General features: G+C 33.6%; 1 long non-coding RNA gene across 1 annotated transcript in view; it reads left to right on the forward strand.

Moving 5' to 3' along the window:
- Window positions 1-436: 436 nt before the first annotated feature.
- LOC107564499 (uncharacterized) overlaps window positions 437-13,056 on the forward strand; it is a 13,778-nt gene continuing 1,158 nt past the window's right edge. The window contains exons 1-2 of the long non-coding RNA XR_001606239.1: window positions 437-512; window positions 1,262-1,315. This is a non-coding gene — a long non-coding RNA (uncharacterized lncRNA). The remainder of the gene's footprint in view (window positions 513-1,261; window positions 1,316-13,056) is intronic.

The raw sequence follows: 13,056 nt of genomic DNA on the forward strand, positions 1-13,056 counted from the left end.
ATACTCTTCATGCAATTTGTTTGAGCTGCGCCCTCTACTTTACAGACATAAATTTACATTTCCTTCAGCCTGAGGATTGTTCATTTCACGTCTGTTGTGAAAGGGCTTTTTACATTTGTAAAAGAAGAACTTTTTTATATTAAGAACAAATTTACAAGCAAGCCCTGCCCAGATTTAAAAAGTAGGCCCTAACTCAAAAGTAACGTAATGCATTACTTTACATTAAAAGTAACTCTAGGGACTCTTAACTTTTAGGGAGTAACGCAATATTGTAATGCATTACTTTTAAAAGTAACTTTCTCAACACTGCAAGTATCCATGCAACCGATCTGTTAAACGCCTACGCTACTTTCATGTGTCACGTGTATCACTCCGCCGTCTTTCTCTAGTTATTGTCTTTCTCACTCTTGTTATTCAAACAAATTGCTAATTTTGTGTCAAAATGAGCAAATAATTGAGAAGATTGGACAACAAACAGGAGTAAAGGAGCTTAGAGGAAGACAAGTAACGTGGTAACATATAAATTTATATTTTAATTGACGCAGTGTTCGTTTTGTTGTTAGGCCAATTTTTTCTATGTTGCTATTGATTTTTAAAAATTTTTTTTTTTTTTAGCATAGCCCATAGATAATAAAGATAATAAATCATATTCGGTAACACTTTATTTCGATAGTCCACTTTAGACATTCTATTAACAGTAAGTAACTTTGCAACTACATAAAGTATTAGTAGACTGTCTGCTTAATATCTTCTAACACTTTCTTTGTCAACATTCTACTAACCCTAAACCTACCCTAACAGTCTACTCTGAGAGTTAGTAGACATGTAGATGCAAATGAATGAGAATTAGTTGACATGTAGTTACAAAGTTATTTATAGTTATTTGAATGTCTAAAGTGGACTATCGAAATAAAGTGTAACCTCATATTCAACTGAAATCAATAATTTATTTGGTAAATAACCGTGGAGTAATGTACAACGGGCTGTTCATAAATATAACAAAATAAATCCCTTTAGGATTCCTGATCACACTGTCGAAGTTTAGCCTATTTTGTTATAATGCTTAGGCCACTTTACACAATCTCTTATATAAGAAACTTTTTTTCTTCACTAGAATTTTGACCAGTCCTTAACACCTTACTCATCATAAATTGAAAACAGCAAATCTAAATCCCACCAGAATTTCCCAAGGGTAGCCATTCCAATATAATTTCTTCTTGATTTAAAACTACAATCCAAACTACTCTATTTGTCCTTACAGATGCGGATCTTTGGCATTTCTATCTTCTTCCACTAGATGGCTGTGCAACAACATGTAAGTTTACAGGTGCTATATGTGGCGTTATCATGAATTCAAGATACAAATACAGATATATTCTTATACAGTATGTTCTTATGAAAATATCTATTCATAACTGTACAATCTACGATAATAAAAACCATATAGACCTCATTAACCTAGTACAAACATTAAAATATCCTTACATGGCTACATCTCTTAAAAAAAGTTAGGGTTTAATTTAGTCCAAAGTCTAGGTTTTAATTCAATGTCTAGATGTAATTTTGGATTTTCATGATAGGTCATTATTGTATCCACTGAGATACTCAGAAGTCCAAATATATTTTAGCTATAAAATTATCTAATATTTGTTTTGTCCTATTAGAATTTATAAATACCACAATTGGTAAGTAAATATATCGTAGGCAACAGCCATTGTACATTTCCACCATCTTAGAATATTATCTCTGAGTGCATTAGAGCTATCATAAATTTGCTTAGCAGTATTCATATCCTGTAGGAAGAATTGTGGGATATTTCCTTAAAAAGATTATTTGCAGAGCTCCAAACATTTAGATTTGGACAACAACACTTAATGTCACGCTGTGCTGAGTCAGTTGATCTCGCTTGAGGAGAACAATTCTGTTTCTGCCTGTTCAATAGCAGCTGTCTCATTTTCTCTCCCGATGTTTTCTTTCTCACGCTGTTCAGACTGGAAATGATGGATAAACTCCTCAGAACAGACTCGGAATAACTTAATGCACTCAGAGCAAATACCAGCGAAACCTCAGAGTAAATACCAGCAAACCCAGCAAAACGATATTAGTAGCGTGTGCGCCCACTCGTGTGATCGTAAGTAGCAGACATCATATCACAATATATAAATATTCTGTAGCTATTTGGCATGTCATTACCGAATACCCAGGGAATTTCGTGCAGGTTTGGAAAAGGCTGGCTTAAACTTAAAGTGGTACATTATTTGTGATTCTTTCTCTTTTTAAATCTTAAGTGACAACATTATGGTATACAAAGTCAAATTCTTAGTCTGTGTGGAATTATTTGTGATTTTTTAAGGCCTGTAGGAATAATTTCTCAGAATAGTGATTAGTCATTCTGCCATAATGTTGCTTGGTCCACCCATCACAGCGTGCATCTACTGTATATGTCAGTGATCTCTGGCTGAACTTCTTGGAATGCTGCTTAGCAAAGAAGCAACATAGAAACAGTACAATCTGGCCGCTGGGAAAGATATTATCCTCATTTCACAGCATATATTCTCACAACAATCTCTAAAACTGCAGCTTTGAAGAAAAGCAGTTGTTACAGGCTAAAGTTTGATCTGGAATAGTTGCGGGGCAGCCAGTGGCAGTCTGAAAATCAATGATGTGCCTGTCAGGTTTGTTTTAAGTTATGTAATACGTGATAATAATTTCAAAATGCAGAAATGCACTTTTAAGCACCAATGGTATTTTTAAAAAATGTATTATTTCATTTTTATACAGCTTACTAAAGAGAAAAAAAGTTCTGTTGCCATTTTGCATGCAAATTTCAGGCATAATATTGTAAGGAAAGGGTTTGAGATTATGTTCGTATCACTCTTGCCACAGATATTTAATCTGCTACAAATGCAAAATATCTTTAAGTCATCTGTTCCACTTTTTGCAAAGATTTAAGTATAAACCCTTGCTTGCGTTGCACAATTTTGTTCTTCTTCACACTATATACATTATAAGAGGACCAAAAGAAAAAAAACACAAAGGCTGCTTCAGAAGGCCTTAATGTACTTTTTACCTTATAACGGGACACTCGATAATGTTAGTTGCTCTGTCCTTACCTATTACATTAGCTACAGTGAGGGTGAGACTGGATCATAGCCCTCTCTCAAGTGTTATCATTTGGCATCCTTCTGGCAGTGTTATAAATCCAGTCTCTTAAGCGCAAAGATCAGCAGAAAACCGAACAGGTTCTCACCCTATGCAGGAGGCTTGTGCCTTGTCAGATTGAATCTATAGTATGCAAAAGTACAAGGTGTAAAATTTTGATTGAATTTATGCTTTTTGGCATGAATGCATCTTGTAATGCTTCCAGAGCTTCACTTCTTAAATTCAAAGCAATATAGGAGAGCAATGTAATCGACTTTATTTATTCAAGCTTTTTTAAAATTATGCTTTTTTTGGTGTTTCTTACGCCACCTGTTTTTAAAGCTGAGATGAGATGAAAATTCACCTTATGTATTTTCAAAAAGGCATGTTTATCTGTGCATGTGTTTTATGTCTTTAATTTTTTTGACATAATAATCAAAATGTCATATCTTGATCTTCTGGGGAAATGACAGACCATTCTGTCTGGTGGACATCTCAAACCATTTAAAGGGTTAGTTCACCCAAACTCATGAATGCTTGGCAGAGACTGACATGGAAGAGAAGAATTGTTGAATAAAGTCCTTGTTTTTGTTTTCTTTGCACACGAAAAGTATTCTCATAGCTTCATAAAATTACGGTTGAACCACTGATATCACGTGGACTGTTTTTACTTGAACATGGTAGCGTTGTTGCTGTCTATGCAGGGTCAGAAAGCTCTCAGATATCATCAAAAATATCTTATTTTGTGTTCTGAAGATGAATGAAGGCTATGGTTTTGGAACGACATGATAGTGAGTAATTAATGACAGAATTTTCATTTTTGGGTGAACTAACCATTTAATCTGCTTAAACTCCACCCCTTTCTTACAATCAACTGCAAGATTGTGTTCAGATCTGCCTCCGTCCAGTCAACAATCAATGAATGAATGAAGTCCTGCCCTACATTCTTTTTCATTGTGTACATCACAATACAGATGAAAAGACTACTTTGGTTTCATGACAACTTTAAAGACGGTAAGTTTTCCAGAAAACGTCTGCAATTGGTTAGTCTCGCCTCAAACTCTTGCCACTGGTTGAGCTAATGTTCCTGTGCCAAGCTGGTTGGGATGCTCCAAGAAACCAAACAATGTTGGATAGCACAATGTTTACACTTCTTAGGGGAACTAATCTTTTTTTATTTGCAGCAAATAAAGCTGAGCTAGACAAAAAATTACACTTCACTTTTAAAGAGATAGTTACTAGAAGAGGACAATTATGTCATCATTTACTCAACCTCATGTCATTCCAAATATCGTATGATATATTCTGCGGAACAGAAAAGAAGATATTTTGAAGAATATCAATATAACAAAAGTTATACAAATTTGTGGATGTAGATTTTTGAGTGAACTATCCCTTTAAACTACATATATCAGAGCTCTTATGCTAGAGTTTCAAAGGGCTCACATAATAACTCTAATCACACAGCAGCATCTTTAATCTTTTGTCCAGGAACTGTGCCTTTCCTGAAAATGAGACCATCTGTTTGGGAGAGGGCTGTGATGTCTGTATTACGCTGGCTGATTTTAGAGTAACAAACAGAGTGCTGAAAAGGGAATATCACACTACAAAATCGCAGCCTCCAGCAGGGGAGGGTTACCGGTGCCATGAGGAAATTAGAAAGCACAGAAGGAGAGAAAGAGTTAAAGAAAGCAGAGGATGGGGTAGGCACCACAGCTGAGGCTCCATGGCAACCAGTGTTTTGAGTAGGAGGACTGAACACCATGCAGACCTTAGTCAGGCTTCCTATCAAAGAGCGCTTGCCAGGGAAAGCTCTGACGGTGAATGAGTAAACCTACACTCTTAAAAATAAAGGTGCTTCACGGTGCCATAGAAGAACCTTTTTGTCTAAATGGTTCCATAAAGAACCTTTAACATCTGAAGAACCTTTCTGTTTCACAAAAGGTTCTTTGTGGCGAAATAAGGTTCTTCAGATTACAAAAGCGCAAGAAAGAGTTGGTTCTTTAAAGAACCTTTGACTGAATGGTTCTTTGTGGAACCAAAAATGGTTCTTCTATGGCATCGCTTGAAGAACCTTTTGAAGCACCTTTATTTTTAAGAGTGTATCTCAAATGCTGTTTGTAGATATATTTTTTTATATTGGGCGGTGTGAAGAGGGCAGAATCAGTACAAAGTAAATGTCATAAGAAGTGATAGAACATACAAGAGAATTATAATATGATGACTGTGCTGGGGAAGCCACTTCGCAACTGTACTTTTTTGTAAGCTACTCATATTTTACAGTTAAACTACAGTCAAGCTACTCTTTTGAAGTAAATTTTTACACTGTATAGGCTATTTGTAAAAACTAATTTTTAGACAATGGTTTTCATAAATTATACAGCATACACTACCATTCAAAAGCGTAAAAACAATAAAGATATTGTGAAATATTATTACAATTTAAAATAACCTTTTTCTATTTTAATATATTTTGAACTGTAGTTTATTCCTGTGATGGTAAAGATGAATTTTCTGCAGGCATTACTCTTTAGTGTCATATGATCCTTCAGAAATCATTCTAATATGATAATTTGCTGCTCAAGATTTCTTAATATTATCCATGTTAAAAACACATGTTCTGCTTAATATTTTTGAGTTTCTGGATACATATATGTTATTTTATTTCATTATTTTCTTCAGGAATCTTTCAGCATTTATTTGAATTATAGAAATCTTTCATTACAGTTTATAAGTCTTTACTGTCACTTTCGATCAATTAAATGCATCCTTATGCAAGTATTAAAGTATAAATAAGTCTTACTGACCCCATATCTTTGAACAGTGGTATATGCATGAATATACTTTTAATGTGAATAAATTACTAAGTGAATAAAATATAACAACAGCTGTTAATATATTTTATTTAAAAGAAACTTGATTTTTGTCAGAATGACAAATGTACATTCATTACAAAATCAATAATCCTACAAAGTGTACACATTGGGGATGTTATACATATTACAAACTTGCCGGTAAATCAAAGTATATATAAGATTCCAAACCATCTGCTGCTTCAGTGCTTTGATCTGATCGTAGGCAGTTCTAAATGGCAGAGGATTACGATGCTGTGCTTCAACTTTCTAATTTAGTTCGTTTCGGACCAGCGCCCAGAGCTGACCGGCTGAAAATTTAGGATGAGAAATCTCAGAATAAACACAATATATCCAGCAGGATGCTTGAAGAGAGGGTTTGGCCTTGTTTGGACAACTGGATAAGTGGTACAATGCTGTGACCGCAGCCCACATGGTCTCCGAACCGTGGGAGTTCCAGAACCACGTGTTCTTAAAGAGCAGTTTAATATATACATTTGATAATCTTTATAGGTTAACTAACTGAGCTGAGATACATTCTGCTGTAATAAATCTCAGTGTCATTCACTAATAATTGCATTTTTACTCATGCACAGAAAAAAATTCTGCTGGATTCACAACAGGAATTTGTTCTGCAGGGAGGATGTGACTGTTATGGAAGCCTGTTTCCACCACAGAAACATAATAATAATAGTAATAATTTAATTGTGACTTTTTACCTCAGTTCTTGCTTTTTGTCGCAATTTTGAGTTTATATCTCTTCATTTAGACTTTTTTCTTGCAATTCTAAGATTTAAACTTGCAATTCTGAGTAAAAAAAAATTCAATTGCGAGGTTACATGCTATTGTGAGTTTATAACTTGCTTTTGCAAGATACAAACTCACAATTCTGAGAAGAAAGTCTTAACTATGAGAAACAAACTCGCAATTGAGCGAAATGTGAGCTAAAAAGTCGTATTCATTATTTTTTTTTAAATATTTGTTGCAGACAGAATTGCGAGATGTAAAATCAGAATTCTTATAAAAATGTCAGAATTGTGAAATGTAAACTTGGAATTGTGAGAAAAAAGTTGAAACTTTGAGTTTATATCTCAGAATTCTGTTTTTGTTTGTTTGTTTGTTTCTGCCACAGAATACAAAATGGAAAAGTTGATGTGTTTCTGTGTTTATAACAATACTGTCTTTCTTTTGTGCGAGCAATTACCTTTTCTTATTGTTTTTCTTATCCTTATTGCAGAAACACGCTTCCATAGCCCGTAGTTAGTATTTAGTGTAATACACACCCAAACTTCCATATGGACTTAAATTACATGTGATTTGATATTTTTGTACAGGACCTGTGAATTGTAGAACCATTTAGTTAATACATTTCTCATTTATATTATATAATTTAATTTGAGTTTATTTTCATTTTTATTTATATTTTGTATACACATTTATTTAGATATTTATTCCTAAATTTATCTGCAAATGCATTGATGAATCCTGATTTCTTCATGAAAATGTTCAAACACAGCTTTATATCGACAGAATTTGTTCAGGGCACTGAGATGTTTACTTGGAGATTGTTGAACACTTTATGATACTGCTCAGTGTGTATCGCAATCTGTGACAGCACCCCGCCGCTAAATATATTATCAGCCTGCCTGAATTCCTCCCATGTCTCCAAAACATGATTATCCCCTTTGACTTGTCTAGAGCTATTAGATACATCACACACCTACCACTTCTCTACAAGTACTTGTCAGGTGTTTGATGAGAACCTTAGGATATGGATGGATTTAAACAATGTTTGCAAATAGAAATCGATCTTGTAAATACTTTCTTCAGTGTTTTTCCAAGAATTTACAGGAAGCTGAATGTGCATATTAAACTAATCTAACACTTTGCTTTGCTTATACAATGTAGAGGGCTTCAAAATGAATAGTTCCGGCCGCCAGTTTGTCATTGTAAAGCGCAGAATTTACATTTACTTTTCATACACTGCTCGGATGTGAATGTGAATGCACTCATGCACACAAATTGACTTTCACGTACAGCTTGAATGTAAATGAGGGGCTTTTCACGTGTTTTCACATCTGCTGAGTGGGATGTTTTCTGTGCAAAACTCACTCGGAACCACAGGGCATCCATGAAACAACATCTGCATTCATTCAAGTGGGCATTCTCTGAAATATCTAATTTTCTTTCTTGCTCTGCCTTGATGTTGCAGTTAAGTATTTGTGAGCTGCAAAGAATGCAGATATAACAGGGAAAAATATACAAAAATACTATAATTTTCTTAAAATATTTATGGGGTTCTGTTGTGATGGATACAACTTGGTGTAGAAAATAGATTAGTACAATTGAGTTACTTAGCAATTGCACCTATAACTTCTCATTTGTTGATGAACGTTCTTAGATTGATACTTCAGCATAGACCTTTAAGTTATTCACAAGGTTTTATTGGTTGTATTTGTTAAAAGTGACGTTATAAGTTCAATTCTCCCATGCCAGCCATTTGAGGCAGTAAGGGAAATACTTTGTTCCCTGTATTAAGTCCTGTCACGTTCATGAGTGAGTAGCATGCATTGAGAAGAAACATGTTGAGTGTGTAGGGACCCCTGACCTCTAAATATGTTTATGAAACCACAAAGACCCTAATGAATGCCACAGGGACCAGACTGAAAGATGAAGGCAGAGGAAACAATTGGTTAAGTCACTTCTGAGCTGGGTCATTAGCCTCATCATGTTAAGGGCAAATACAATATTTGAATGAAAACCCCTGCATTCTCCTTTTCTGAAAATGAATGTGGGATGACTCTTTTGAAAACGAGAGATGATTATGCTTCTTGTACTTTCTTAAGTGAAAATCCCACCTGAAATTGTTAGATTATGCATCTACCTTGAAGCTAAGCATTAACTAACCCTTTTTCATGTAAATGGTTTAATAATTGAATCATGTGTACTTTCATTACTTACAGTGCTTTTCTAAAATAGAAGAGTGTGATATTTATTAGACAGTCCATTTTCAAACCGCAGTAAATCAATAACATTTTCAATTTTGGAGGCTACATGATTCGCTTGATGAAAACCAACAAATAATTTCACAGATATCAACAGCACATCGATTAAATCAGCTGTTTAATAAACAGACTCATTTTGTGCACATTAAAATCACGGTTTTGTGTTCTTCTGTAAATACCTGCAGACCTGTTTGTCGCCCAACCATAAAACATGCCCTCATATTTGGCAGAAATAGCCAAATTAATGGGCTTTATGTGTGATTTATAGTGCTGTACAAGAAACTGATAATGAGCAGCCCTCGAATGAGCTTCTCTATTATTGGCAACCATTGTACAGAAGCTTAACCCAAAGATTCCTTTTGTTTCCTGAACTCTGGTCCAAACCATTAAAACAGCAGGACATGTTTCTTGGGATGTGATAACACCCACATATTACAATTAGAGAGATCTGCTCCTCTTTCATCATCATCAATCTGTCTAAATGATTTCTTGCTCATTTTCTCTCCGCCTATCTCTCTCTCTCTCGTGATGAAATCATCTTGTGAGGTTCCACAACCTATTTGAGGAATGGGCTGTTTGCTCCAAATGGTACAATAAAATGACAATTCACTGGGAACACGATGTTCCCCCGAATTCACGCCAGTCTTGCAGATTTTTTTCTCTGTCAGAGTTTTGTGATATATGCTGCTAATATCTTAATTCACAAAAGCAACACCTTTGAAACTTTTGGTCACTCTCTGAGATATTTTGTTCATTTTCAAGTCACTTGTACACATCATTGTCATTAAGTATAATTAATGACTTGAATTGAAACATTTTCATCAAAGGATGAAAAAAGGTGTTGATGACAAATATTCAGTTAAATATCCAATAGATCTACAGTGTACAGTTTTCTTTCCTAGTAGGTCTGATCATACACTAAAAAATGTTTTTTAATATTATGAGATAAAAAGGTATGATCATAGGATATGAGATGATGTAACTTTGTTTTCGCTACAAGGGGTTGTGGATTCATATTGACAGTTTATTTTATAAACCAACTGTGACTGTATTGTATATGTATATATATATATATATGTATATATATATATATATATATATATATATATATATATGTTTCAGGGCTGACCCAGTTGCAAACGTGATATTTATTTACAACAATTCAATAATAAGAAGTTAATATTGTGGTATATATTAGAAACAATATTGTCTGATTTTGCTAAATTGTGTACGTGAAAATATTACCTATAAAGCCACAGAAGAACTGGTGTGCATCTCCTAATAAAACACAATAGGTGTTGGACTTGAAGCAGCACTGCATAGACTGTTCTGTGTGTGACATCAAAGTACCACGAGAGCGATTAGACAGCATTTAAAAACAATTTTATTTGATGTCAAATAGGTCTTGCTGTTTTGCTTTTTTGTTAAAGCAGTGTTGCTGTTGTAAAGTTGTACAGCTACAGTTGTGTTGGTGGGTTTTAAAGCAGGTTTGATTTTTTTTCTTCCTTATCACTCTGTATTTATAGGATTTCACTGTCCACTCTGTTCAAATGTGAACAAATGGTTACACATAGATGTGTGCACACACACTGTCAGGGCTGTGTGAGATCACTACCATCCTGCTTTTGTGGGGGTGGGTAGGGGTGTTCATTTTTTCCCCCATAGGTTTTTAACATTCTAAATGCTCTTTATTCCAAAGATACTACAAGCTAGTAAGTGTAATGTACTCTAAGTTGCATCAGAAGTATTGCAAGTATTACGTAAAACAATAAAACAGTGCATTTACATAAAAAAGGAAATTTACTTTTGGTACTTAAGTACTTTTAAAAGCAAGTACTTCTGTACTTTTACTTAAGTAAAAATCTGTCTTTACAACTTTTACTTGTAATGGAGTAATATTTGTAATAACAGAAATAACACAGGAATAACTCAGTAATAACACAGGAATAACACAGGAATAACACAGGAATAATTCAGAAATAACACAGTAATAACAGAAATTACTCGGGAATAACACATTAATGACACAGTAATAACACAGGAATAACACATTAATAACACCGTAATAACAGAAATAACACAGTAATAACAGAACTAACTCAGTAATAACACAGTAATAGCTCAGTAATAACGCAGTAATAACACAGGAATAAGTCAGAAATAACACAGTAATAACATAAATTACTCGGGAATAACACATTCATGACACAGGAATAACACAGGAATAACACATTAATAACACAGTAATAACAGAAATAACACAGTAATAACAGAACTAACTCAGTAATAACACAGTAATAAAACAGAAATAACACAGTATTAACAGAAATAACACAGGAATAACTCAGTAATAACACAGTAATAACGCAGTAATAACACAGAAATACAGTAATAACAGAAATTACTCAGGAATAACACATTAATGACACAGTAATAACACAGGAATAACACATTAATAACAGTAATAACACAGGAATAACTCAGTAATAACACAGTAATAACGCAGTAATAACACAGAAATACAGTAATAACAGAAATTACTCAGGAATAACACATTAATGACACAATAATAACACAGGAATAACACATTAATAACACAGGAATAATTCAGAAAAAACACAGAAATCACACAGAAATAACACAGTTATAACACAGGAGTAACTCAGTAATAACACAGGAATAACACATTACTAACACAGTAATAACACAGCAATAACACAGTAATAAACACAGGAATAACACAGGCTTAATACAGTAATAACACATGAATAACAGTAATAACACAGGAATAACTCAGTAATAACAGTAATAACACAGAAATAGCACACTAATAACACAGGCTTAACGCAGTAATAACGCAGGAATAACACAGTAATAACACAGTATTAACAGAAATTCCTCGGGAATAACACATTAATGACACAGTAATAACATAGGAATAACACATTAATAACACAGTAATAACACAGTCATAAAACAGTAATAAACAGGCATAACACAGTAATAACACATGAATAACAGTAATAACACAGGAATAACTCAGTAATAACAGTAATAACACAGGAATAACACACTAATAACACAGGAATAACACAGTAATAACACAGGCATAACACAGGAATAACAGCGTAATAACACAAGAATTACACTGGCATAACACAAGAATAACACATTAATAACACAGTAATAAGACAGGAATAACACAGGATTAACTCAGTAATAACACAATAATAACGCAGTAATAAAACAGGAATAACACAGTAATAACACAGAAATAACACAGGAATAAATCAGTAATAAAAGAAATAACACAGGCATAAGTAATATGCATAACACAGTAATAACAGAAATAACACTGGATTAACACAGTAATAACACAGGAATGACAAATTAATAACACAGTAATAACACAGCAATAACACAGGAATAACACAGTAATAACACAGCAATAACACAGGATTAACACAGTAATAACACAATAAAACAAAATACTTTTCACTGCACTACATTTCTATCAAGGTCCTAGAAGTAGAAAGCCGTTACTATGTAGCAGCTTTGAAAGTCAGTGGGTGATTTTTTTCTTCTCTAAAATGTGACCCTCTTTTTTTTCAGACAGTTTATCAGTAATCACTCTTGAAGTGATTTCCCTGCATTTTTTGAACACTGCCCAGTTGCAAACGTGATATTTATTTACAACAATTCAATAATAACACCTTCCTTATCACTCTGTATTTACAGGATTTCACTGTCCACTCTGTTCAAATGTACACTGTTTTGCAAATATTTACATGTATATACATTTATATATTTTTATGATTCTATTTTAAATTATATATAAATATATTTAATATGTAAACATAACACATTTTCTTAAATATATACATGCATGTGTTTGTATTTAAATATACGTAATAAATATACACAGTACACACTCATATATTATGTAAACAAAAACGTTTATTTTGGATGTGATTAATCGTTTGACAGCACTAATTTAAAGGAACAATTAACCCAAAATGAAAATTTGCTGAAAATGTACTCACCCTCAGGCCATTCAA

Source organism: Sinocyclocheilus grahami, unplaced genomic scaffold (assembly GCF_001515645.1).
Source record: "Sinocyclocheilus grahami isolate Dianchi unplaced genomic scaffold, SAMN03320097.WGS_v1.1 scaffold940.1, whole genome shotgun sequence".
NCBI classification, from domain to species: domain Eukaryota; kingdom Metazoa; phylum Chordata; class Actinopteri; order Cypriniformes; family Cyprinidae; genus Sinocyclocheilus; species Sinocyclocheilus grahami.